This window comes from Saccostrea cucullata, unplaced genomic scaffold (genome assembly GCF_032062105.1).
Source record: "Saccostrea cucullata isolate Sc308-1 unplaced genomic scaffold, CSIRO_AGI_Scuc_v1 ctg10481, whole genome shotgun sequence".
Taxonomy (NCBI): Eukaryota; Metazoa; Mollusca; class Bivalvia; order Ostreida; family Ostreidae; genus Saccostrea; species Saccostrea cuccullata.
This window is the reverse complement of record NW_026924199.1, coordinates 1-23,243: the sequence shown is the minus strand read 5'-3', so window position 1 is coordinate 23,243 and position 23,243 is coordinate 1. Positions and strand designations below refer to the sequence as shown.

Genomic DNA, 23,243 nt, shown 5'->3' with positions numbered 1-23,243 from the left:
TAAAATGAACTTGCATATTAAACCATGGAGTCTACAAGTTGTTAAAATAAAGTCAAGTTTCAAACCTAATTTTCATTACTTTTTAATATACTTCTTTTCACAATTAATTAATGAAATGATGAAAATTTCCATTTAAAAAAAAATGTCATATTTCTGCTTAAGGTCTGTAGCCCCCCCCCCCCCCTCCTTCTAGGCGAAAAAAATATAAACAAGAGGACATTTTCTGTCAAGAGTTGGCTGATATCAATACAATATCAAATTAATTGTGTAATTCCAACATTTTTTTCCTTTTTTTAAATGGATACTACCATAAGCTTTAAACATTACAATTTTAAAACAATGTCTGTGTCAGATAAACATGATAAAAAAATGAATAACAAAAAGTGCATTGCATTGTCGAGAAATCAGATGTAAGTATGCCTTTCCTTAAAGCTTGTGTTGCGAAAAGTGGCGAAAAATATTTTCGGTCCAGTGGGAGCCCTGCATTTTGGTTTTAAAAAATCGTTCAAATGAATATCGAACTTACTGAAGATGTTGAAGGATATTATTTTGTCAAACTACATAGACACATTTATTTCCGACCAGTGCATATGGTTTTTCGCCACGTTAATTGAATTGAAGATTCTGGGTGCATATGCACTCATCGTAATAGCATCGATCTATAGGAAAGTCATTTGATGTTAAGAGTGAAGAACTTTTAATAACTGCACTTGTTTTAATTAATTATTAATATTAAATCTAACAATTTTATCTTAATCTACCCTGTTCATGTAAAAAAGACATAACGCTGATTGATGTCATTTACATGTAGCTATGTCCAGTATGGATTAAACGGATATAGACAAGGGAGGTAACTTTTATTATATATATTTACCAATTCCGTGAACTCAAGAAACCGCGAACATGTCAGATGAGAGAAAAACTTGAAAATTACAACCCGTGAAATTAATCCCCTATACTGTATTTTTATTATTTTCATTTTTGGCATCTTTTTTTTTGAGGCCTACAGTATTTATTTAGACTCATACTAGGAATATCATATATTTAGCAGAATTACTCCACTGAATTTTTTTTTGCAGGTGAACATGAAGCAGATTCCTGGATGGTGTTTAGGCTGTTTGTCAACATGTAAAATCCACGAGTATTTTGGGGTAAGGATGTTGTTTACAGTCAAATTTCTTTCTTTAAAGCTGCATAAGTTGTATTTAAGTTTTAAATTCTGATTTCAAATATTTGTTCAAGAATTAATTTTTATTTTCTTTTTCATGAATTAGATGCTTCAAGTCTATATATAGTCAATTAATTAATTTAATACAAAGCTATAAATTAATATATTGTGAAATTATTTCCTTGTGTGAGACCTAAAGAAAAACAGGTAACTCTCATTTTTTACCACTATGTACAATTTCTCTGATTTCAGGAGTAGTCTCCTCTGTTTAAGATCAATAATGGCAGATCTACAATGCAGGATACAGTCTGGTCATCAACAGAGAGTTTTGACACCTGTATACCTGTATTTCTACCAATCACTTGTAACATACCTTAATATGTACCTTAATATGTACCTTTGGACGGACAGACTGGGAGGAAACCTATAGTCCCCTCTGGTTTCATCGGTAGGGGAATAATAATTCAATATTTACATGTTTACATTTTACCCATTTACACAGTTGAAAAGAATCATGCATTATAAATAAAACACTGAGCAACATATTGTAGCTTCCTTTTTAATTTTTGATCTGTTATTATGATTTAATGGAAGCATACTCTTTAGAATTTTTATCATACAGCTGATATCATTGAGATTTATAGTATTTTCTTTGAGATTTATATTTAAACAGTTATTGTTTTATTTTAAAGTAATTTTGTCCATTTTGTTGTTGTTTTAGATGATGGACCACTCTACTTCCTTTTACAGCAGGTGCCCCTACCGATTTACACAGTTCTAATGTTGAGTTTTCATGACCCCTATTCAGTGAGTGCACAACTTTATGTATTCTACTTTCAAAATTTCTACTACTTGTAATACATTTTGGATTTGATTTAAATATGCCCTATTTACAAAATCAGATTTTTTGTGTACAAGTATGATATTTAATTATGCCCTCCTTTGAAGAAGGGAGGGCATATTGCTTTGCTGCTGTCTGTCGGTCCACTTAGTTCCATTCATTTTCTTTGCAACCGTTGCACATACTGAAATGAAATTTGGTACATGTATACTGATACATGTATCTAGGTCAAGTTTTGTTTTGGGTACAATTGCACCGTTTTTGACAGAGTAATGCCCCTTTGACTTAGAAAAATTTCAATTATTTGTAGTTTCCGTTCATTTTCTTCACAACCGTTGCACATACTGAAATGAAATTTAGTATACAGATTTATCAGATAAATATCTTGGTCAAGTTCTGTTTTGGGTTCAGTCGCACCATTTTTAGACCCTTTTGGACCTAGAAAAATTCCATTGGGGGGAGGGGGGCATAAGTGTTTTACAAAGATCTCTTGTTCTTTCAATATTACTTGGTCCTAAAATCAAATTTATACAGTATTTTAACAAACATTTAGTTGTCTTCTTCTGTCGTATAATTCAAAGTCACTAGGCGACATGAAAATTTCCATTTCATGTTTTACAGTCCACAACAGAAAAAGGAATAAAGTTGACAGGACTTTCCACGTTGTCTTTGGTAGCTGCAGCTTACAATAGAGCCAGCTGCAGTAGACATAGCAATTGCTTCATCAAAGGTAAGTCTCCGGAGTAGCTAGTGTTTGTAGCAATTCTAGCTCGTAGTCTTGCATTGAAGCTTCAGGTCTAAGGTAACTCTTCTCGGCACAGATTCTCTCATGGCCTAATGGTTCTTCCTGGAAACATGTGACTGCTGAATAGAGTCTTAGCAGTCTGTTTTCCAAGTCTGACACATCTTTTTCATATTGGATATTTTACTTGAAAAGATGTTAATGGTTATCTTAAACAACAAACCTTTATGATAAACGTGATGAGTTTAACTTTTCAATCATCATCTTTCCTTACTTACACAGCAATATACCTTCATCACCTGCAAAAGGGTTTAAAATCTCTCAGTTGATTTTATACGCAAATATGTACAATTTCTAAAACATTAAGATAAATTATTGACAAGTTGATGATGAAACAAGAATATCAGCAGTCTCATTTAAGTTATTTTGTAAGTTTTAAGGTCGATACAATGACGTTAACTGTCATAAATTAAATAATACTGCGATAGGTTTGACTAACAATTTTCCTGCCTTTGCAGATATCCTAGGAGGTCCATGAGTCGTTACCCTAATGAGCTAATGTCCGATTTCAAAATAAATTCGAGATACTGTTTCATTTCGTAAGTCATACCTTAGTTATGTTCCCCAAACGAAGTTGGGGAACATATTGTTTTTACTCTGTTTCTTATTATTATTATTTTTCTTCTTCTTCTTCTTCCTGGGTACTTTTTTGTTGATCTTGTAAATTGTTGATCCGATGTAGGTAAAACCTTTTTAGGGTCAGTAGACATGTTATGTAGATTTGCGGAATCAAGGTCATTTTGTGCGCACGTGCTTGCAAGAGCGCGCACGTGCATCATGTGAAATGAACAATATAATGTATATTGCCTTAACTTTTCTATTTTTTGATGAAATGCTTTGAAACTCATAGTGTAAAGATATATTAGTACTATAGACAAGATGACATGGTCAAAATAGCAAGATCTCACGCGCATGCACGTGCGCTTTGCTCTGATTGGCTGAAACTAAAGTCTCTATATCTTTCTTGTTTTTTGACGAAATCCTTTGAAACTTAAATTGAACATAGCCATGCATAAGGATATCCTACAACATGGTATATAGGAATTATCATGAAAACACGTGCATGCACGTGCGCTGCAATCTGATTGGCTGAAACTTTAAATTGCTATAACTCCCTCGGTTTTCAACCAAACAGGATAAGATTTGGAACATAGATATATATAATCGACTTCTACAAGAAGGTATGGTCACCATGCACATGCATACATGTGCGTGTACATGCGCTGCAATCTGATTGGCTGAAACTTTAAACAGGTATAACGCCCTTGGTTTTCAACCAGATGGGGTGGGATTTAGAACATAGATAGATGTAATGGACTTCTACAAGAATGTATGGTCACCATGCTCATGTATGCACGTGCGTGCACGTGAAATGGGTAAAATCAAAAATACACTTAAATGACCGTTTTTTTAATATACTTTTGGATTATATTTAGCATATTAAAATATATAGATTGTGTAGACAATATGATATGGTCATTACGCACATGCATTCACATGCGCAAGTGTGCAATAATAAAATTTGAATGAACATGGTACACTTTTTGGTAAACGTTATTAAAGTCTCAAATGCATAGAGTTTGTCTTATTTAATTACGCCTACAGGGAATATGATTATAAAAGGGAGTTGAGGAGCGTTTGGGGAACATCTGTAACGGTCCCCGTTACAATTAGCACTAGTTGTAAATATTTTTTCTTTCGATTAAACTGATAGTTTTTAAAAATCATGCCTTTATTGATTGTTTACATCTCGTTCAAAGTACCAATGACAATGTTTACCCAACGCCTTTTTAGAAACACATGTCCTGTGGTCGTGACCTTAGTGGAAATTACATAATACAGACCCAAAAATTCCAAATTGGACATGTGACTTTTGTTGACTTTATATAAATAATGCGTGCCGTAGCTCCAATACACTTGAGATAGGATGTAAGAAAATAATATCAAATATTTTCTTTCTTAACATATGCAGTAATAGCGGATTTATGTTAAGTTAGGGGAAATTTTGTTTCTGATTATACACTTTTGCCTGCTTTTGTCCATATCATCTTCAGCAGCTGTAAAATATGACAAAATCAATCCAAATAATTTTTTTCTGACGATGTAGTGCAGTAGGGGGTCAAAATCTTGCAAGATATTCAAGAAAAATAAAAGGTGCATGACTCTTAAGGACCGTAACGAATGTAGGGCCTCCGATGATTCATATATAAGCTGGCTGAGGCTGTTGCAACCATTGTTTACAACATTGTTTGAGGTGTTTATTGTGATGTCACAATGCCGCTGCATGCGCACTGACCCTCCAGTGAATACAGCGTCAAACCCAGTGAATACGTAGTATTTTGACCTGTTTGTGCTTGTATAGATTATATAAATAGGAAATATAGATAGACAATATTATGCGATATCTCCATATTGCAGCATAGGCGCTCCCCATGTAATTCTGTAAATGACGTATGATAAGTATATAGGGTGAGTTCACCATGCATCGGACACATACCTTGCTTCGGACAACTTTAGGCAATAAACTCTCTTTCAGCTTAAGAGTTCTGTGTATTTATTTGTTTCTGTCATAAAGATGAAGATTTAAATTTTTTGATGATACCGATTTTGTTTATCATGTTGTGATAAAAATACCCCGCAAATGGCCTTGAAATTACGTCATATTTTACATCATCAAAGGGGAATAACCCGAAATTTATGATTTTGCAATTTTTAGAGTTATCGTTCTTTTAAATTCGACTTCCACGGAACGAGTCGGACTTTGGTGAATTTTGTCAGGGATTGGTAATTTTACATAAATTATAAGGAAATTTCACTTCAATGTTTGTTTAATTCTTATTAGAGCTGGTTTTTACTAGTATGCTAATTTCACTGTACATCGGACACAAATTAACCATGCATCGGACACTTTTCGATGCAAAGGTAAACACTACCATTTTCATACAGAACCCAGCTGACAGCTGCTTTTTGCGGAAAAAGAAAATCAAAACTCTATATTTTCAGTCAAAATACAAGTTATCGATATATGACGTCTGGAATTTGACTCAATTTATTTCTACAAACCAGAGTATGATAAACCATGAGAAAAAGGCGCGAATTACCGCATTATAAGCATTTTAAAGCATTTTATAAGACAGAGTGAGGTCTGTAGAATCGTTCTACATTTGTGCAATAATATCGTCGATTAAATTTATGTTGAGGATTATTTCTAAGAAAAAAGATGGAAATATATCCATATCAAGGATTTTAAAGCACTGTGATCAAAGTATGATATTTTTCCGGTCTCCATACCGTTTGTACGATGCATGGTGAACAATGTCCGATCCATGGTGAATTTTCAGTTTTTCCTAAAAACTCGATTTTTGGGGATATTTTCTTAATAAACGGCATATAATTGTGTCCTAAATTGTTATTTTAATCACAAACTAAATGTTAAACTCCATTTTGATAAATTTCCGTCGGTAGCGATATCGCTAGAACTTGTTGAAGTACAAGGGTATCCGATGCATGGTGAATTCACCCTATAGGTCTACCCCTCTATACTATAAAATATCCAAGGCCTGCAACTGGGCGCCATTGTGGATTTCGCCTGGGACCTCTGGCTGACTTACTTTAAGGGTTTCTGGGGTACACTGGGCTGGTTATCAGCATCGGGTACTGTAATTTATTGAAATAAAATATTTGCAAACTTTTATCCAGCACCATTCCGTTGCTTTCTCTTGTTTTCAAACATTTCTCTATTACACCGTCACACTTAGCTGATCTCGGCCGGAAGAAGTCGATTTCGTCGATTTTCAACAACTCGTACGAAAATAACTTTCGGAAGTTTGACAATATATTTAGTGGGGAAAGTACATAGGCGCTTGGTTTCAGGATGGTGTATTTTGTGTATTATGTGTTTTTTGGTTTGTCTGAATACCCTCATTAAAGAAAAATGAAAACTCGCTGAAATTAATAGCACGTTTTAAAAATGTCATATGTACAGTATATATACTCTCATAGGCACGTACATGTAGCATCGTTTTTGAAAGTGAGGGGGGGGGGTGGGGGTGGGCTGCCAGAGAGAAACATTTTTTTTTCACTTACCTGTAAAAGTTGACGAGCCGAAAAAAAAAAGCTCAAACACGAAAATCCTATTTCGGGGGGGGGGGGGGGGGGGGGGGGGGAAGGAAGGGGGTAGTGGCCAATTTTTTTCAAAGCCAACTTCCTTTCACTTTCATTTTTTTCCCATACAATACTAGTACATTTTCCTTCATATCACAATACTATGGTAATAAGTGTGTGTGGGGGGGGGGCAACCTACCTTTCAATGCACATTTTCAATAGTAAAGGTAATGTTGGAGAAAAAGTAGGGGCGGGCAACCCCCCTCCCCCCTTGTTGCTACGTGCCTGTCTAGCTCATACGGACTTGTGTAGAGAAAATAAATCAGCTGGAAAAATCAGTACCTCTTTCCGAGATAATATTTTTTTATTTTCTCAAAGAGTATCACAGGGGCTTGTGTACAGAAACAAAAAAATGTACCCCAGAGAGAAAAAAAACTCCAAAGAATATGACATTTCTAAAACGTGCTAATTTCAGCGAGTTTTCATTTTTATTTAATGAGGGTATTCAGACAAACCAAAAAACACATAATACACAACATACACCATCCTGAAACCAAGCGCCTATGTACTTTCCCCACTAAATATTGTCAAACTTCCGAAAGTTATTTTCGTACGAGTTGTTGAAAATCGACGAAATCGACTTCTTCCGGCCGAGATCAGCTAAGTGTGACGGTGTAATAGAGAAATGTTTGAAAACAAGAGAAAGCAACGGAATGGTGCTGGATAAAAGTTTGCAAATATTTTATTTCAATAAATTACAGTACCCGATGCTGATAACCAGCCCAGTGTACCCCAGAAACCCTTAAAGTAAGTCAGCCAGAGGTCCCGGGCGAAATCCACAATGGCGCCCAGTTGCAGGCCTTGGATATTTTATAGTATAGAGGGGTAGACCTATATATACTTATCATACGTCATTTACAGAATTACATGGGGAGCGCCTATGTATTGCAGCACTGTTAAGGAGAAATCAACGGGAAATAGATGTGCAAAACACGGGACCTTTTCAAAACTGAATTTATTTTTATTAAGCTGTTTTATTATCACAGAACTTAAATACTTATGGAAATAGCATAGTATAATCCACTCTGTACTGTATGAAGTTTGGTATGTCCTATCAATGAACAGTCACATGAAAAAGGCAAAGTTTGTGTACTGAATGCAAGTCAATAACAAATGTCGGTATCATGAGGACATACCTCATAAATAGTGGAAATTAGAAATCCAAGCTATTAATTATTTCTGCATACTTTGTACTTTCTGTTAAGGAAAATATCCTTTATTTATGTTCAAAAAATGGTTAAAATCTATCTAGTGTATGCCCTTGCGAAAGGCGATTTAATGAGGCATATCAATGTTTAATATGCCTAACCTGTACACAAAAGCATAGCAGAATTAATTAAATGTATTCTCTCGATAGTACCGTATATCAGGTTTTTTCCGCGTCATGTTTTTTCCGCGAATCAGAACCTAAATCAGTATATTAAATTTACGCAAATCAAATTTTCACCATTTCAAAGTCCCAGTGATTATATTATATTAACAATTGTTTAAGCCTGTGAAGGAATAGGATGTAAAATGTAAAAGTCATTAAGCTTGAGTTACTTCATACAGGTGAGAAATAGACCTGATCGACCTTCACCTCGTCAATTTCGGAAGACCCGCTTAGCTAATTACACACCTGTGTTGCGTACTAACTCTCAAATCCACAGTTATTATTATTTAAGTTTTAAACAATCATAGGTCATTAACTGACTAGTAGCTCAGGCATAATTAGTTTAATGGCTTCTCGCAAGGAACGTGATAATTAGCTAGCTTGTCAATTAGTAAACAAACAATAAGGGCTTATACCTATTTCCAGTATCTTGTCCTCTGATACCGCTATTTCTACCCTCTACAATACATTAAGAAATAATTCTGCTACAAGAAAAAAACTTTGTATAAATTTACGCTGTTTTATTTTCCGCGATTCAGAACTCGTTGCAAACAAAGCGGAAATTGGATACACGCGGAAAAATCCTGATATACGGTAATTAATAATCAAACTAAACATAGGCTATATACATTGGTATTAATAGCCTATTTAAAACCTGTAAAAAATATTCTGTTTAATAATAAAATACATTTTTATGCCCCGCCAGGAATATGGCCGGGGCATATACTGTTTGTCATGTCCGTCTTCCGTCCTTCTGTCCTTCCATCCTTCTGTCCTTCCGTCACACTTTGCGTTTAGCTCTGACCCCACTTTTCTTAAATTAGTGTTTAGTTCAGTTTTAAACATACCATTCAAGATGGTGTTATCAAACTTCACATGTTGATACAAACTTGTACAGATGATGCATCTCGGGATGAACACTACCAGACTTGCTTCAGATGCTGGATCTGACCTACATTTTTCAGATGAGTGACCAGGTTAAAGTTTTTGGAGCAGGTCCATTACTAAGGAACTATAAGCCCTACTTGGAACAAACTTGCATGGATGATGCATTTAGAGATGGACACTACTAGACTTGCTTTGGATGCTGGATCTGACCTACATTTTCATTCCGAAGTAATTATAAGCCCTATCTGAACCAAACTTGCATGGATGATGCATCTAGGGATGGACACTACCAGACTTGCTTCGGATGCTGGATCTGACCTATATTTTCATTCCCAAGTAACTATAAGCCCTACCTGAACAAACTTGCATGGATGATGCATCTAGGGATGGATGCTGCTAGACTTGCTTCGGATGCTGGATCTGACCTATATTTTCCAAACAAGCAATTCAGCTGTATCACTATTCAAGATATTATGATCAAATTTTATACACATACAAATTTTCATGTTGCTTTACTAATATATCCTCAGCGGGGCATTCATGTCCTATGGACATATTTACCAAAATAACATCAGGTAAAAATGATGTCTTGTTGACAAGTTCATCACGATCAATGATTTGTTTATAACCAGCTGTGTGGGATTTAATGAGCAACTTTAATAAGTTTTATTGTTGTTTATTATGCTAATACAGTTTAAAAATGCAAATTATTTTATTTTCTGGTATTATGAGGAATACATTTCTATTGTGTGTGAATTGTCACAGTAAACTTTTCCCATATAAATAAGGCCCCTTTTTTGGCCTTATCAATGCTGCGATTTTCCCATTCTTTTAGAGTCAAAGAATTAAGTGATGCAGTTCTTTAAGGTTTTCATTTATATGTCCTAAATGTTTTTCAGATGCACCAGATGCAGCGGCACTGTCTCCATCACTGGTGAAATGGGATATGACTAGTGGAGGGTCATCACTTTGTAACTCGCCATTACAATTAGCAGCCTTGTAATCCCTTTAATTCTCATCTCCAATGGTGGTCTACGGTGGAATGGTTGCAGTGCAGTTTTCGTGCCCTGGGCAGGTAACTTCGTTTCTTTTGCTTCGTAGGTGTGTGCCTTTCTTGGATAGTGTATTCCCACAGAATACTTCCACAACATTTTTCCTCTGAGTTACATTTTCACGGAAGGTACAAGTCACTTGGATGGCAGCTTGGAATTTGATTTATCCAATGGCTTTGAAGGTGACATTAATGTACCGAGCATATACTTACACTCTTATGGGGGAGGGTATCAAGTAGTCCACATTTTACATTGAGTCCTTGAATGTTCGGCCTTATTTTCTTCATATATTGGCAATAATTTTAACCACTTTGTTGCAGGTCTATTGGTGGTTGATGCTGTTTCAATATTTGCACCAAGAAGCATACCATGCATACCTTCTGTTGTAACACTGGTACCCAGGTGACCGACAGTCATGGCCACATTCAGCTGTGCAGCTCTTTGTCCCCTGCCAGATCTTCTCACCTCTTTGTAGTAAAGCTTTTCTCGGTGACTGGTATGGTGGCATTTCTTACATCGGATGGAAAGGATCCATGCCAGGCCTCTTTTTTCCTTCCCTTGCTGATTCCAGTCAAGTAGACCATCACAGTCTGGAAACTTATGTGAGTGTTCTTTAAATGCATTGTTCCAGATTTAGCAGTCTTTTCTTGGTGAAGTACTTTGTATAATTTCAGGGATATGCCTTTGTCGTACAATCTTCATCTCATGTGCACTAGGTGCCTCGGCTATTCAATAGACATCTATAACTGCAAACATTCCATTTTTCTGTGGCCTTACAATGTCCTGAAACTCTTTTTTACTTAGTCTTCTTATGGGAACAAGACATTTGACTGGGTTGGTGGTCCCTATATTCTTCTGGCCTACAAGAATATTTCAAAATATTATGATGCTTTAAAGCTCAATTTCAATGGAAAAATTTAACAATTTACTTTTATTTTTCAATTTTTGGCAAAATTTTTAGGCTTTCAGTATTGAATTTGGACTCGTGTACTAGGAATATCATAAATGTAGCAGAATTATGCCACTGAATTAAAGGGAACTCTTTTTTTCAGGTGTGCATGATGCAACTTCCTAGATGGTGTGTAGGCTGTTTATCAACATGTGAAACCAATGTGTATTTCAGGTTGGTATGTTTATACTGTCAATTTTCTTTCTTAAAAGCCACATGAGGCATTTATTATGCCCCCTTCGAAGAAGGGAGGGCATATTGCTTTGCTGCTGTCGGTCTGTCTTTCGGTACACTTAGTTTCTGTTCATTTTCTTTGCAACCATTGCACATACTGAAATGAAATTTGGTATACAGATATATCATGAATATCTAGGTCAAGTTGTGTTTTGGATACGAACGGAAGACTTTAATTACTTCCTTGTGTGAGAACTAAAAAGGAGCAGATATCTCTCATTTTGTCTACAATTTCTCTGATTTCAGGAGTAGTTTCCCCTGTTAAAGATCAATAATTCACAACATACAATGCGGCATGCAGTCTGGTCATCAATGGAGAGTTTTGACAGCTGTATACCTGTATTCTACCAGTCAGCTTTGTAGCCTTTGTTGTGTTCATCAGACAGGTAAGAAAAAAAAGTTAATAAAATTAAATCAAGCTATGTAGTAATACATAGTGAAATTATTTCTTTGTTTGAGACATAAATGCAATCTTGTAGCACCCTCCCTTGGGATCTGGCAAAATCCCTGATCCTTGTAAACCTGGAATTTGCTTATATGGAAGATTCATATTTAAACTTTGAATTTCAAATTGACCTTTGATATACTGTAGATCATATATGATTTATTTTAAAGAACATTTAAATGATTCTTAAGTTTTTCTCAAGGTTCTTTTTATCATTTCAGGCTTTAGGTGAAAGTGGTCTGTCACTGAGTCAACAATTACTGTGAGCCAATATTTGAAGTCATTCACAAGCAGAAAATATACATAAAGCCAACATTCATCATGTTTGATCTTAAACTACCAAACTACCAGGTAATATGTTTATTAATGATCCTTATTTTAGCTAAAAGTGTTGTTTTTGTCTCGGTCTATCATTATCATTAGCTAATTTATTTACTGTGTATTTGAAATACAATTGTCATGTATAGTAAAAAAAATTATTTGAATTTTTCTAGTCTTAAAACATTCTTGTAGGTAAAATGAGGATGTTTCTATCATTATCATTATATATACCCTGAAAACTTGTACTTTAAATATACACAAAGTATCATACAGTATAGTAAAAAAATTATGGGATTCATTGTATTTCTGTAGTGTTGGATAACGGGAGCCTTGCCCAGTATTACTCAAACGTTAGCTATGGGGATAGAGTCCAGAGATATTTTCCCTATGGATGTGTTTCAAAGAATTCTGATGGACCTTGGAACAGTGTCAGTTATGGGAGATAATTTCACTACTTGTGTTTTTCCAAAAGTTTCCATGTGACCTAGAGATGGACTCGGGATATTTTATTGCTACCAATGTTTTTCCAAGATTTCCCATACGGCCTGGACCAGGACAAACCACCAGGAATACTATGTGAAGGAACCTTTATAATTTTGGATGGTTGTGGGAATTTGATGTATTACTGTAGTGTATAACCATGACATTTTCCATGATATATCTAGGATAATAGAAGAATTCATTTTACTAGATAATTGTTTAAGATTACTTAGGCTTACTGTTTTATCTGAATGAGACAGAATCATTCAGAGAGCATTTAATAATTTTTTTTTATCTAGAGGTATTGAGGTTTAATAATTATACCTTTTTTCCTTTTACTTAAATTTCCTTTTCGAAGTTTATTGGATTCTAAAGATTGATTTAAAATTTATTTGTATGTCTTTGTTTTGAACTTTTTTTATGCATGTATAAAGTTTTTTTTTCAGATATATTATTTAAGCTAAAAAGTGGTGGAGGTATTTTTACCAGTGATTTGCTGAATGCTGAAAAGAAACTAATTTTAGCTTATTATTACCTTAGATTGTTTCTATACATAAGAAATCTAGGTAACTGTGGGAGGTTTTTTTCTTTATATATGTATTTGAATCAGCACTTGTCTGAATTTTAAAGTTAAAAACAGTTTTTTTTAAATCAGTGCTTGATCACGAATAAATAGAGTTAATACAAGGGAGGTTCTTAGTGCTTACCTGAATATTTGAATTTAAAAGTAAGGTAGATACATGTATTTAGTACTTGTCTGAATATTTAAGTTTAAAAATAGGGAGGTACATGTATTTAAGTTTAAAAATAGGGAGGTACATGTATTTAAGTTTGAAAATAGGAAGTTATTTAGCTCTTGTCTGAATATTTAGATTTAAATATGACTGAGGTATTCACTGCTTGTTTGAATATTTTTTTTTTAAAATGAGGGAGGTATATAGTGCTTGTCTGAATATTTAGATTTAAATGTGATTGAGGTATTAAGTGCTTGTTTGAATATTTAACTTTAAAAAATAAGGGAGGTACATGTATTTAGTTTCTTGCCTGAATATTTAGATTTAAAAGTGACATAATTAATTCATGCTTGCCTGAATATTCAAGTTTTAAAATGAGGTAGATAGTTCTTGCCTGAATATTTAACTTAAGGAGGGAGGTTGTTAGTATTTTCCTGTATTAGCTATTGAAGTTTTAAACCAGAGAGGTACATAGAACTTGCCTGAATATTTTTTTAAGTTTTAAGACAAGGGAGGTATTGAGTGCTTGCCTTACATTTACTATGGACATTTTATATGAGGGAGATATTTATTGCTAAATATTTATTTAAAAAAAAAAAACAGAGGTATTTAGTAAAGGGAGGTAGTTAGTTCTTGTCTGAATTTTTAATTTTAAAACGAGCGAGGTTGTTAGTGTTTACCTGTATTAACAATGAAATTTTAAATGAGGGAGATTTTAAGTACTTACCTGAAATTTACTAGGCTTATAGAAGTGTTGAAATAGGGTGGTATTTTGCCCATATATGTAAGTTTTAAGATGAGAGAGGGAGTGTAGTGTCTGCATTAAGATGAAGGAGCCTGTCAAGAAAATGTCACACTTCCACAAGAAAACTTTAATGAGCAAGTTATATTTTTAGAAAAGTAAGTAAAAAGGGTAATTTCTGTGGTTTATGTTGCTTGCAGTGTTTTTCTGCTTTTTGTTCATTTAAATGGCAATACTATTTTTTTTTTCAAACAGAAAATTCTATGAAAAATTGAGTCAAAGAAAGTTTTGAAGATGACGAACAGGGAATGATCCAAAACAAAAACTGTAATCAATACAAATCTGTAAATAAGGCATAAACAAGGATCACAGGAAATCACAGCTGTGGGATCAAGTGCCTTGGAGGACTAAACATCCCATAACGATCCGGTCACACCTGTTACTAGCATATTGTAATGATCAGAGAGATGGAATATTCTATGCTCAGTTTCAGTATCATATATATTATGATAACCACAGAAATTATCCATTGTATGGTATTTTTATGGTAGATATTCTGTCTTTCTTCTTCCTTTCTCTTTTTATTTTTTTTTTTCTAAAGCTTAAAGAAGCAAGGTCTTTTTTCTTCTGACTATCCCCCTTTTTTAAGGTAATTTTTTTTTTTAAATATTTCTTATTAATTCAAATGACAATTATTTATATACTATCTCTTCTTTCTTTCTCTTATATATTTTTTTTTTACATAAATGTTCTTATTTCTCTTTTCTTTCTTTTTTTAATTAGGAGTTTTTTTTATTTTTAAGATAGTTTTATTTTTCTCTCATATAATTTAGTTTTAATTTATTTTCTTATGGCAAGGACGCTTCGTTTAAAAGCTTTAATCAGAAGAAGTATCCCTTTCTCATTATTTCATAATCAGAGATATCTCAACGGCTATCACAGGCTCCCTCTATAACTCATTGTAACTTTGTCTTTGTCATAAAGTTATCTAAGTTGTTGTATTTTTGTAATGGTAATGATGTTTAAAAAGCAGTAGTGATTAGTAATTTTCCTCATTTTTTCAGAGGAATTAAATTTAACTGAAGACATCTCATGGATTTTAAAAACCTCCCTATGTACCTCATTATAGCTATGAACATCAAAATGTCTGGCTCGAGAGAAACAGATGAATTAAGTCACACTTGCTCAGATTTTTTCTTAAATGAGCACGTTATCTTTTGATAAGGGTAGTTATTTTCCATAAAACGGGTAATTTCTGTGGCTCATGTTGTTTGCATTTTTGCCCTTTTTAATTCATTTCAATGGTAGTATCGTTGCTTTTTAAAGCAGAAAATTTTATGAGAAATTGAGTCAATGAATGTTTTGAAGATGACGAACAGTGCATGATCCAAAACAAAAACTATAATTAATTCAAATCTGTAAATAAGGCATAAAACAAGGATCACAGGAAATCACAGCTGTGGGATCAGGTGCCTTGGAGGACTAAGCATTCCATAATGATCCGGTCACACCTGTTATTAGCATAATGTAATGATCAGAGAGATGGAATATTCCGTGCTCAGTTTTAGTATCAAACAAAGCTGAAATAGTTCAGTCATAATAACCACAGAAATTATCCATTGTATGGTATTTTTATGGTAGATATTCTGTCTTTCTTTTTCCTTTCTCTTTTTATTTTTTTTTTCTAAAGTTTAAAGAAGCAAGGTCTTTTTTCTTCTGACTATCCTCCTTTTTTAATTAATTTTTTAAAAAATATTTCTTATTAATTCAAATGACAGTTATTTATATACTATCTCTTCTTTCTTTCTCTTATATTTTTTTTTACATAAACGTTCTTATTTCTCTTTTCTTTCTTTTTTTAATTAGGAGTTTTTTTATTTTAAGATAGTTTTATTTTTCTCTCATATAATTTAGTTTATTTACTTTCTTATGGCAAGGTCGCTTCGTTTAAAAGCTTTAATCAGAGAAATACCAGTATCTCTTTCTTTCTCATTATTTCATATCAGAGATATCTCAACAGCTATCACAGGCTCCCTTTATAACTCATTGTAACTTTCTGTCTTTGTCATAAAGTTATCTAAGTTGTTGTATTTTTGTAATGGTAATGATGTTTAAAAAACAGTAGTGATTAGTAATTTTCCTCATTTTTTTCAGAGGAATTATACTTAACTGAAGACATCTCATGGATTTTAAAAACCTCCCTATGTACCTCATTATAGCTATGAACATTAAAATGTCTGGCTCGAGAGAAACAGATGAAGTTCACACTTGCTCAGATTTTTTTCTTAAATGAGCATGTCTTGTTATATTTTTATAAGGGTAGTTATTTTCCATATAACGGGTAATTTCTGTGGCTCATGTTGTTTGCATTTTTGCCCTTTTTAATTCATTTCAATGGTAATATTGTTGCTTTTTAAAGCAGAAAATTCTATGAGAAATTGAGTCATGAATGTTTTGAAGATGACGAACAGTGAATGATCCAAAACAAAAACTGTAATCAATTCAAATCTGTAAATAAGGCATAAAACAAGGATCACAGGAAATCACAGCTGTGGGATCAGGTGCCTTGGAGGACCAAGCATTCCATATCGATCAGGTCACACCTGTTACTAGCATAATGTAATGATCAGAGAGATGGAATATTCTGTGCTCAGTTTTAGTATCAAACAAAGCTGAAATAGTTCAGTCATAATAACCACAGAAATTATCCATTGTATGGTATTTTTATGGTAGATATTCTGTCTTTCTTCTTCCTTTCTCTTTTTATTTTTTTTTTCTAAAGCTTATAGAAGCGAATTCTTTTTTTCTGCTTATCCACCATTTTTTTTGTGAAATATTTTTATAAATCTTTTTAATTCAAATGATATATGTATATATACTATCTCTTCTTTCTTTCTCTTATTATTTTTTTTTTTACAGAAATGTTTTTTCTTTCTTTATATAATTTTTTTTTTACTTTCTCTCCTATTAAAGTTAGTTTTAACTTGTTTTAGCTATTAAGTTTTATTTTTCTTATATAAATTAATTTTAATTTATTTTCTTATGGCAAGCACGTTTCAGGGAAAAATTTTAATCAGAAAAAATTCCTCTTTTTTCCAATTATTTCAAAATCAGAGATGTCCTGGTATCTCAATGGCTATCACAACCTCCCTTTATACCTTAATTATTGTAGCTTTCTGTCTTTGTCATTAAGTTATCTAAGTTGTATTTTTTAAATGGTAAGGATGTTTAAGGAAAACAGTAATGATTAGTAATTTCCCTCGATTTTTTTTCAGAGGAATTACATTTTAACTGAAGATATCTCAAGAATTTTTAAAACCTCCCTCTTTACCTCATTAAAGCTTTGTACATTGAAATTTCTGACCTATATTTTGTGTCATAATCTACACTGTTTTATCAGTACATGTTTTTGTTGCAAGTCAGATAATTATATTTTCCCGCGGTTCGCCAGTAATGGCGGGAAAATATTGTATTGACGGTACAGTGCATTATAATGGAAGGTTCCATTAGTAGCCAATAGCTATCAAGCGTAAAGAACAGGTTTTCGAAATGTAATTCAGGTATTCACTTCTAGCCGCCGTGTGGCACGAGTTAGACAAAATTTTAGAATTTTTTATTACTTTCCTTTTTAGTTGACAATATTAAATTATTGTTATATAATATTAGTATATTAATATTCATATGGTAATAAAGTTGCAAGGTCCGTTCACAACTCCTCCTGCATCCAGCGGCACCTGGCAACGGACACAGGTTTTCTAGAGTTTTATTAAAATCGGTTTTCATCGTTTTCCTTGCCGGCCCTGATGCTATGTAAAGGGGGTATTAAGAATTTTAAACATTTCCTGTCATGGAAAGAAAAGGACAGATGGTGTCATGTTTTTCTGCATTACAAAATTTATTTCTATGTTATGCATGCACATGTAAGTAAAACTAATAAATTACGGGCGTCTAGCAATCACAACTGGCTGTTAGGCATTGTATGTTTGCGTTGTGTTTTATTCTAATGTGAGTAGAGTTAATACCCAGTCTTGCTCATGGGGTACATTCACCTTAAGCTTTGTTTTCAGGTACCCTGGTATGCAGGGTTTTGTGTATGTTTAGTTAATTTATTTCTATAATACCTTTATATACATTTGTCCATCTCTTGTTTTGTGTTTTTTTAATGTAAATAAAGGTGTATAAATTTCTTTAATAGTTCTCATGTTTTATTTTAAAAAAGGACAATTTTCTTGTTATATGAAATGATTTAGGTACATATAGAACTGTGTCGTACAGTGGTTGGGGCATTTGCTGTAGAGTTGTGCCCAAACAATGAGTTGATCCTTACGTCGCAGGTTTGAATCCGGAAAATTTCCACCATAGGACATTGGGGCCAGTGTTTCCGGTGAGGTCCTGAGTCCCCAGTATAAGTCTAAATTTATAGTCCTCCACCGGCAAATGGTGGCATCACAATATCAGAGAAATACTGATCTTTGGTATTTGGAACAATTGGGTTTCTCCAATGACAGTGATATAGATGTCAAAAATATAAAATACTCTCAAACATTCTTTCTTGGTACCACTGAGTTCAAAACAGCAAATATTAACAGTACATGTATCTATATGTCATGCTCTGTTAAAATTCAGAGGAGTACTAAACCAATGTAGTTTGGTTGGAAATAAAAGTCTCAAAACTATAAAATGAGAAAGTACAGACCTTAAATATCTGGGTAAATGAATTTTTGGATCAATTTTTGTAAATTAAAAATAAGTGTATCGATCTATTTATATACTATGCAAATGTGTGACTTTTTGATTACATGGATAAAAAAAACAACTAAAACATGTATGTAAGTCGTAATGGATTACAATGTACATTCTGTTTTCTGTTTAATTTAAAGTCTTTGAAGCGTGATAAACTTTATGAAAATGAAAAAGGAGGAGTTTTCCCGTATAAAAAAATAGAAAGTTGAATTGCCATTTTGAGCAGTGCTTTTCTACTAAAGTTTAGGTTTCAAGATCACGTGAGAAATTCCAGGTTAAATTTAGATACAGCTGTAGGAAAAAATATGAAAGAAGGATATGTAGATAACGAACAGTATTCAATCTCAACGTCCATTAAACAATATACAAAATAAGAGCAGAGCAAACACGGACCTCCGAAACATCAGAGGTGGGATCAGGTGCCATGGAGGAGTAACCATCCCCTGCCGACCGGTCACACCCGCCGTGTGCTCGTTGTCATGATCAGGAAATAACGGAAAAAAATCCGTCGTCAATTCAGTGTATGAATAATGGACTAACAATTGGTATGAAAAACGTCAGTCAGCATTCGACTCAATGATAAATTGTATTTGCTGACAAGGTCATTGTATCGACCATAGAATTTACGAAATGATGACTTTAAACGAGACTTTTGATATTCTTGTTTCATCAGCTTGCTTGTCAATAATTTACCTCGTTTAAGAAATTGTTCATACGTAGAGCACGCTCTTGCGTATCTGAGATATATATACTCCGTATGCAGGTGATGAAGGTATATTGATGCATAAGTAAGGGAAGTTGACGGTAGAGAAGTTAAAGTCATCAGGTTTATCATATAGCTTGGTTGTTAGATTACCATTAGTGTCTTTTTCAAAAAATATCAAAAGGCAGAAATGTCGGAATCTTTTATTAAGCTTTATATCGTATCATAGGAATGGAAATGAAAATGAAACAAAAGAAAGAGAAAGAAAAACAAATCAAGCCCCTCCCTTTTGAGGCTTTTATAATAGGTCTCAGTTATCAAGCAAGGTTATTTTCTCAGAAAACTTTTGGAGTCGAAAGTTATTCAGTAAAAAAAATTATTATCTTCGACCGATTAAAAAAAATTCAAAATGAATTATTTTTCATTAAGAAATTTAATAAAATAAGGGAATCAAATGTGTAAAATTGTTTTATAAAAAATATAATTTCTTCAATAAAATTAAGAAATAACTTGTCCTAGAACAGGATATAAATTGTTTTTACCAACTTGTTAATTTTCATCATGTTTGTGAAATTTGAATGTCACAATTGAATAATGAAAAGTTTAAATTAAACCTACTATTTTCTTTTCCTGGTTGGAAACAAAATTCATATGTGTAGTACAAAAGTAACATGATTATATAAAATTATTTGACCAGCAAAGCTCTTTTTTTTTACCCCTTGTCAAGCATTACCATGGAAACCACAGAAAGGTTAGAAGACAAAAAGCTTCAGTTTTTAAAATAATTTTTAAAGAATAGCAACTAAGGAGAATTCTGACTAATTACGGGCTATTTAATAATGATAAAAAAATGAAGTTCTAAAAGGATTAATTTAAAATCTAAAATAGCTAGAGTAAGTCATATGTTACCATGGCTACACCAATATTCTATACGTTTTACAAAAAGAAAAATTGCAAATTATCTCCCAAGTGTAAAGTGATGCATATAAAATAAAGTTTATATTAAACCTTTTTATATAAAATCTGCAACAAGCTAAGCATAATGCTTGATGACAAAAGCATCCTAAGACAAAACAGTCTTATTTACATTAAAAATAAAAATCACATTAAAAAATTTTTGGAGGGGGGATTGTAAACTTTGTAGTTTTTATTCTAAGGGAGAAAAAATATTTCTTCTGTATTGCCTTATTTGCATCGTTTTTTTTCCTTAATGCATTCCTGTCGTATCTATAAAGATAATGGGGTGGGAGCATATATTGTGTCTATAGCAACCAATTCAGGCGCGGATCCAGGATTTTTTTCCAGGGAGGGGGTATGGCACGCCGATTGGTTCAAAAGTATTTTCTGCACAACGATCAGGATTTTTTTTTTTTACACTTTAACATTTTATAGCTAAATGAATAATATACACAAGTAAAATAAAAATGCACGTACATGTATACGTAAAAAATGCACATACAAAATGTAGTTTGAAAGATTTTAACACAAACATAAGGAAAAATACACGAATCCGAAATATTTAACACAATTTAGGGGTATAATATGCACAAACAAAAATCAAAAATTGCACGAGCAGAGGAAACTAAAAAACTAGATGCGGTCATGAGACAGTAATACCCGCACTAAGGTGTTTTTCTCTAAATGCACACTCCTTCAAATTGGGCTTTACCAAGGAAAAAAGTCAATATAATTTTTACTTTAAAATTCAATTTGTATTTATGTAAAGTTGATTAATCGTGATCAGACAATAATATCTAACAGCTTTAACACCAGATTGCATCAAATCAAAAATTAAATCCAACAGCTACAGCAAATTACTTTGAATTAAATGAAACACTGCAGTTCTTTAGACATAAATCGATTTTACAAAAATACTGTGACAAGGGGAGGGGAGGGGACAGCAAAATTCTCTTGAGGTGTTTTAAATTGTATCTTCTAAGCTTGTAATCATTCATTTCAGTTACTCAATTATAATAAACAGTGAAACTTTAAAGTTCGATAGAAGAGGGGGAGTCACCCCCCCCCCCTCTTCTTAGTAAAATTACGTGCCTAGTATTATCGATTAAAATTCCCTCGTTGATATTAATTCTATTTATATTAGTATTTAATATCTGCTTAGCTTGATATTATCTAAGCTTTTGATGAAATTGTAAACAGCTTCCCAAGATACACAAAAACAGAAAATACTGAATAAAACTACAATTAGAAAAGCTAATTTGATTATTATAATACAGAGAAGTTTTTGTTTTGGAATAAATATAAATTATATCTTCAAAGAATTATCAAAAAAGGAAATTAAGAATGATTTGTTCAGCTAATATAAATCTGGAAATGAAATTTGAAGGTATTCTTATTTTTTTTCAGTTGATAAATTTCATCTTCACAAAGTATTCTAAAGATGCATGCATCAAGACACATAGTGTAAATAAGAAGATGCATGAGGCAAAATAGAAGCATGAGTTGCATGTGTCAAGATGCATAGTGTAAACCGGCCTTTAGAATTACATCTATTCTCGAGGAATATTGGTAAATCTAGATCTCTGAACACCTGCATTACAGTGGGCTTGCGTCACGTACCCAACTTAAGTACTAGTTTTACCATTATCGTTTTTAGATTGCGCTGCAGTCTGCACGTGCAGTGTGTTGAACACAGCATGTATATATCTGAAGGAATTATTTCATTTTGTGTTAATTAATTAATTATATTTCATGAAGTTTAAATAGAACGTTCTATCGTTAAAATGATATTGTCCTACAGACCCGGGTGAGGGCTTGTACCGAGACACAGTTAGATCGAAGTTGTAAGGACGTATGACAGCCCGGCACCGGTAAGCACAAGTTTTGGTATAGATATGGGTAAAATAGTCTATGGTTAGGTTAAAGTTTAAAGGATCAAAGGTCATTGGATGCTACAATAGACGATTTTCAGGGAGGGGGGATTTCCAGACCAGAATTTCCTGAGAAAGAAAAAAAAAGAAGTTATGGTGGGGTCTGTTTTCTAGGGTGGAGGGCATCCAAAGTCATTTTATTTTTATTTGCTTCAGTATATATTGTCCTGCAAATTGCGGGGGAGGGGGGCAGTGGCGGATTTAAGGGGGGGCGCACCCGGCGCGCTCCCCCCTAAAATTGTCAAAGTTAGCATAAATCAAATATTTCTACTTGGTAGACCTCATTTTTACCCTACAAAATCTCTAGAATCCAGGAGCCTCCGGGGGCTTAGCCCCCTGAGCCCCCACCAGGGCTTTGCCCCAGACCCCTTGCCTAATTTTGGCGCCCCCTCTAACTCTAAATCCTGGATCCGCGCCTGGGGGGGACTCCCTATCCAACCCCTGTACCTGTAATGACAAATGATCATGTGACTCCTAAGTTGTAGGAAACTTTTTCCATTTGACTGTACCTACATAATTTTGTTTCTTGTGTTATTATGTTATGTAAATTTAATGGTATAAAGGTTATGAACCCCTGGAGGTCATCCCCACTCCCCTAATGGACTGGCAATGTTCACAATATGACTGCATAAATTAAATAAAAGTATATTAATGATAAGATTGCTCGACATTTTATTCATGAATTTGTGTCAATTAACCTATCCTTCTAGAATTTAG

At 33.5% G+C, this 23,243-nt stretch overlaps 2 long non-coding RNA genes across 2 annotated transcripts; both read left to right on the top strand.

Moving 5' to 3' along the window:
• Window positions 1-1,077: 1,077 nt before the first annotated feature.
• LOC134265947 (uncharacterized) lies at window positions 1,078-2,739 on the top strand. The gene is made up of 4 exons (XR_009991868.1): window positions 1,078-1,151; window positions 1,421-1,616; window positions 1,890-1,975; window positions 2,631-2,739. It is a non-coding gene; the product is annotated as an uncharacterized LOC134265947 (long non-coding RNA).
• Window positions 2,740-11,337: 8,598 nt separating this feature from the next.
• On the top strand, window positions 11,338-12,209 carry LOC134265946 (uncharacterized). The gene is made up of 3 exons (XR_009991867.1): window positions 11,338-11,410; window positions 11,717-11,856; window positions 12,137-12,209. It is a non-coding gene; the product is annotated as an uncharacterized LOC134265946 (long non-coding RNA).
• The last annotated feature ends 11,034 nt before the right edge of the window (window positions 12,210-23,243 follow it).